Raw genomic sequence first — 6,000 nt, forward strand, 5'->3', positions numbered from 1 at the left:
ATCACATAAGGATTTACTGAAGAATGAACTAAAAACTAAGAAAGAATTTGTGGAAAGATTCAACAAGCCTAATGAAGTAATCAAATACTTTGAAGAACTTATTAGGTCATCTAATAGCACTATTGGTTCAAGACACTCATCTATTGAGAAAGGAGAATCATCCAAGAGTGGAGAACTAAGGAATGTAAAGTCAAAAGAAAAACCAATATGTTATCATTAAGCCAAACTTGGTCATACTGCCAACATCTGTAGAAGAAAAAAATGTATGAAAAACCCTAAACCTAAGTTTACTAGTTCTTATTTTTATTGCAAGAAACAAGGACATCAAATACATGAGTTTAGATCAAGAATGAAGAATGCATCTACTACACCTAGATTTGAAGGCTATTATTACAACTATCAGAAGTATGGACATAGAGAATATGAATGCAGAACAAAGAGAAACCCCTATTAGACTAATCAAAGGACAAACCATGCACCTAACATTGTATGTTCCAAATGTCACAAGTTTGGACATTCAAACAAATACTGCAGAACTCAAGTACCACTGGAAAATAATGATAACACCAAGGGTAAAGGAAAAGTGGACATTGATCAAATGAAGAAGGAGATGAATTCCCATTTGTTTGTAGATAAACTTTAATGCCTTGTTTCTTAATTTCAAGTTCTTTCACAATTCTCCTTCTAGACACTAACCTCTTAAGTTGGTCTTTTTTTTCTTGATATGTAAGGGATGGTTTAAGCTTGACCTTTTAAACTTTGGCTTGGTTTGATCTATAGTGAAGACTCTACTTGACTCTTTAGAATAAAAACTTTCAAATTTAGCATTAACTACGCTAAATGTGCCTAAGCTTAGGTTGGAAGACATGCAAATTTGATTTTGGGTCAAGTGAAAAGAAATCCCTCAAAGGACAAAGAAAATATGAGGGAGATTATAAAATGATCTCTTTAGGAAAAGGATTTGATAAAACCAAAGTGTGTATGTTTGACAAAAAAAATTATATGGTCAAGTCATAAAATATGCACTTCAGGCACATGGTATCCATGGTCAGTTAGCTTAATACCTTAGTAAAAAAGTATTGGACATCCTTTCATAGTGACTCCATGATTAGACAGAATCATGTGTTTTCCTAAGAATAACATAGTGACTTCATAAAAAAATTTCAACCCAGAAGGGTAAGCTTGAGAGGGTAGCTACATAGTATATGCTCTAATTCCTCTTTAAGTCATTTTTACTTTTAAAAAAAGTGAATGTTGAAAGAAACCTAAACTAGGAATTGAATCAACATGCTATTTTAGAGCTTAAATTAATGCTACAAACAATAAATCTATCTATGCACCTATTTTGCAAGAATAGTTCACTAATTCTATTATCAATGGCTGTAGGAATAGTAGAATTCTACCTTGCAAGGAAACAACAAGGAAATGAAATCTATTCTAGCAAAGCAGTTCACTCACCAAGTGGGCCCCCTTGGATGAGTGAATAGGAAAGATAATCAAGGCAAAAGATGGAAACTTGAACTTTGTATTCTATTCATTCATGGCAAGAGATTACATGTTTGATTAAAAACAAGATCACACATTATTGTTATGAAAATCAATCTATTCTATCTCCTTCTAAAAACTTCTTTCAAAGCTACAGTGGGTGTTATTTAAAGGGAAACTACAACAACTTCTACTTCTATGATCACTCCATAAATGAGGATCAATTTGACGCAGGAGCATCCTAGGCTTTCTTGCAATCTTGCATGTTGAAGTCGAGTATTAGTGGTTTTCAATTTTTTGATGTTGTCGAGCTATCTAGTGGGTGTTGAGTTACTATAACTCTAATAGATGTCGAGTTACTATAGCTCCTAGTGGAGGTTGAGTTACTATAGCTCCTAGTGGATGTCAAGTTACTATAGCACCTAGCGGATGCCGAGTTATTGTAGCTCCTAGTGGTTGTTGAGTTACTATAGCTCTTAGTGGATGTCAAGTGAACCTGTTGATGCCAAGTGTTCATGCATATGTCGAGTGTCAGTATTGGTCTTGGTTCTTTTCATGTTGAGTTGTTTGTGAAGCTGATTTTTGGCATTTAATTAATGTATGGGTATTTAATTTAATGTTGTAGCTGATTTCTAACTCGACCTATATTTAATGTAAGGGATTTAATTTGGTTTGTAATGAGTTGGGCTGACTTGTGGCTTAGTTGGGTATAAGTAAGGGGTTTTGTGGAGTCATTAGGTAAGAGTTATTCAATCTAGCTTGGAGAAGGGGATGAAGTATAGATGCAAATTTTGAAGAGCTAGGGTTGTGGCTTGAGAACCAGAGGATTGTTTGGTGGACCTAAAGATACAACTGTGGATTCTTCTTGGTGTTCTTATCCAGTTGTGGATTTGGACTAGCTAGAATCAAGTTTTTAAGTGGATCTTGTTGGATCTTGCAAAACTAATTTTGTATTTTCTATTATATTTGGCCCTAACCCAAAAAGCCTTATAGCTAGGCATATTGCATGTAATCAGTTACATCTATGAATAAAGAATTGTGATTTGGTATCGGATCTTACATTGTTGGTATTGTTATTGTGTTTCCACTGTGTGGTTATTTTTTGGGGGTTTGGACATCTCCTTTGGGGATTCTCTTGCCTTGCATTGCATCAGCTGGTATCAAAGAAAAGGCTGTTCTTCAATGTGTTGATAGATCACCAAAGCTAAGGTAGTTTACACCAAGACTTGTAGAGAAGGTTGATCTTGTGGTTGATTGATCTTCTAGATTGGTGGATCTATTGCTTAGGGTTTGCAAAAAATTTGGAAGATGCCTCCAAGATGATTGAACCCTAAGGCAATTGATGATCTTAGTCATTTTGTGGAAGAAAGGATCTCAGATTAGAGAAGATTAGAGTAGAGTCTAGATCTGAGATTGCATTGATGAAAAGTGACATGATTGTTGAAATTGTAAGTGCTTTAGGTGGTGTACCTATGCATGTGGGCATTGAAGTTAGTTATGAGGAAGTTGTTGAAGACTTTGAAATTTCTAGATCTAGTGATGAGGATAGAACTGATCATGTAGAGAGACCTATTGGAACTAGGGTTGTTCAGTTTGCTAGACCTGGATCTCAGTTGAAGCTTAAGCATAAGATGGAGGTTTCTAATTTCTCAAGTACTTTGACTCCTGAAGACATGATTGATTGGATTGGTGAATTGTAAGACTACTTTGAGCTTGAGGATGTTGAGAATCCACTCAATGTGAGGTTGGTACAAACTAAGTAAAAGGACATGTTGCTCTTGGGTGGAAAGAATTGCAAAGAGACAGAGAAGAGGAAGGTGAAATGAAGATCACTAGATGGAGATTGATGGTGACTAAGTTGAAGGCTAAGTTCATTCCTACTACTTATGAACTTGAGTTGTTTAAAAGATTGTAGAATATGAGGCAAAAAGATATGTTAGTGAAAAATTATACCAAGGAGTTCTACAAGTTGACTATTTGGTCTGGTCATAGAGAATTGTGAAAGGAAAAGATAGCTCGATACATTAATGGTTTAATGGTTTGAGATTCAATATTTAGGATGAGGTTGGTATGCTAAATATTTCTTCAATTGAGGATGCTTATCAGTATGCCCTAAAGGCAGAGGATAAGTTAACAAGGAAAGGTCAAGGTAATACTAGAGGGAAGGAGAAGCAAGATAGCTTGGCACAAGCTAAACCAAGTGTTGAAAGCGAACCAAAACCTGCTAATCTAAAAAGAAGAATAGGTGGAGGTGGATTCAAAGGTAATTGTTTTAGATGTGGTAAAGAAGGGCATAGATCTTTTGAATGTCTGATTGGTAGGACAATTTTTTCTGTGAATGATGTTGTAGTTCAAGACAATTAGCTTGATCAAGGAGAATTTTTTTTGGCTCAATGAGTACTAGTTGGTGAGAAGACATTAGATTCTTGTTAGAGGACTAGTTTGTTCAAGACTTATTGTAAGTTTGGTAGTAAAGTTTGCAAGGTGATTATATATGGTGGTAGAACTAATAACCTTATTGCTAAGGAGATGGTTTAGAAACTTGGTTTGAAGAGAGTAAGACATCCTTATCCTTATAGGATTGGCTAGTTGCAAGGTGAACATGCTTTGGAAGTGAGGGAGCAATGCCTTATTGATTTCTAGATTGGGTAGTATAGGGATCAAGTGTTGTGTGATATTATGGACATGAATAGTTGTCATGTGTTGCTTGGTAAACCTTGGCAGTATGATCATAGGGTTGTACATAATTGTGTCAAGAATGTGTTTACTATTGAGAAAGGTGGTAGGAAGTTTTCCCTAATTCCTTTGCAAAATGAAGAGCTCGATAGGAGAAACCTTAGTATTGGTAGCCGAGTTGAGTTGGCAGATTCTAAGAAGGTTGGAGATTAGTGTGGAAAGAAAACTTGTAGAACACCTAAGATAGATGTGAAGAAGTAGAAGAAGAACAAGAGAAAGAGTGTCCAAGTTGAAGATTTGGAGGATATTTATGTGAAGAATTAGTTAGGAAATTATGTGTTGAATCCCAGAAGATGTTCTTCCAATTACTAGAACATCTTTTCAAACCTAGAGTGTCTAATGTAGGAGCATCGTAGGCTTTCTTGCAATCCTTCATGTTGGATCCTAGTACCAGTGGTTTTCAATTTTTTGATGCTGCCTAGCTATCTAGTGGGTGTCAAGTTACTGTAGCTCTAATGGATGTTGAGTTATTGTAGCTCCTAGCGGATGCCAAGTTACTGTAGCTACTAGTGGATGCCAAGTTACTATAGCACCTAGTGGATGTCAAGTTATTGTAGCTCCTAGTGGATGTCAAGTTATTGTAGCTCTTAGTGGATGCTGAGTGAACTTGTTGATGTCGAGTGTTCCTAAATATGACAAGTGCTATTATTGGTCTTGGTTTTGTTCATGTCGATTTGTCTTTGAAGCTAATTTTTAGTATTTAATTTATGTATGGGTATTTAATTTAGTGTTGTAACTGACTTATGGATTGACCTATATTCAATGTAAGGTATTTAATTTAGTTTGTAATAAGTTGGGTTGACTTGTGGCTTAGTTGGGTATAAATAAGGGGTTTTGTGGAGTATTTAAGTAAGAGTTATGTATTCTAGCTTGGAGAAGGGGATGAAGTATAGATGTGAATTTTGAAGAGCTAGGGCTATGGCTTGAGAACCAAAGGATTTCTTGGTATACCTGAGGGTACAAGTGTTGATTCTTCTTAGTGTTCTTATCCAGTTGTGGATCTGGACTAGCTAGAATTGAGTTTGTAAGTGGATCTAGTTGTTGGATCTTGCAAACCTGATTTTTTAATTGTTGTTGTATTTGGCCCTAACTTGAAAGCCCTTATAGTCAAGCATATTTCATGTAATAAATTATATCTATGAATAAATAATTGTGATTTGGTATCAAATTTGGCATTATTGTTGTTGTGTTTCCATTGTGTGGTTATTTGTTGGGGGTTTGGACATCTCCTTTGGAGATTCTCTTTCCTTGCATTATGTCACAATTATAGGTTCATAAAGTTTACAATAGAAATATCATTAACCATGATTAACTCCTCCAAGAATATAGTAGGTTGAGGGAGCTATATTTGTGTGCTACCATAACATAAATCACACAATATTCTACTTGTTGTGTGTGATTCAACAATTTGGTTGGCTTTGACTTAGCGTTGAAGTGTTAACTTTAAATACGTGTGGCAAGTACCTACAAAACATTGAATGCATACAACTTCCACATACATATATTTATTTCATCATCAATATTAGAAAAGGTATAATGTTCAAACTATCACTCTTTGTAAATCGTATGGCTATAGGAAGGAATCTACCCAAACATAGCATGGATGAGAAAAAATTTATTAGCATGTAATATTCCTTCATTATCTCATAGAAGTTCATAGATTCATGTAAAGATAGCATTTATGAACTATCTATTCTTCAACTTCATGTCTTATCATATAGATAACATATTCATAAAAACATAAGTTCCTTCACTTAAAACCTTAGAGTCATAAAAATT

The sequence above is a fragment of the Cupressus sempervirens genome, chromosome 11 (assembly GCF_028749045.1).
Source record: "Cupressus sempervirens isolate cs-2001-9-10 chromosome 11, ASM2874904v1, whole genome shotgun sequence".
Lineage (NCBI taxonomy): Eukaryota > Viridiplantae > Streptophyta > Pinopsida > Cupressales > Cupressaceae > Cupressus > Cupressus sempervirens.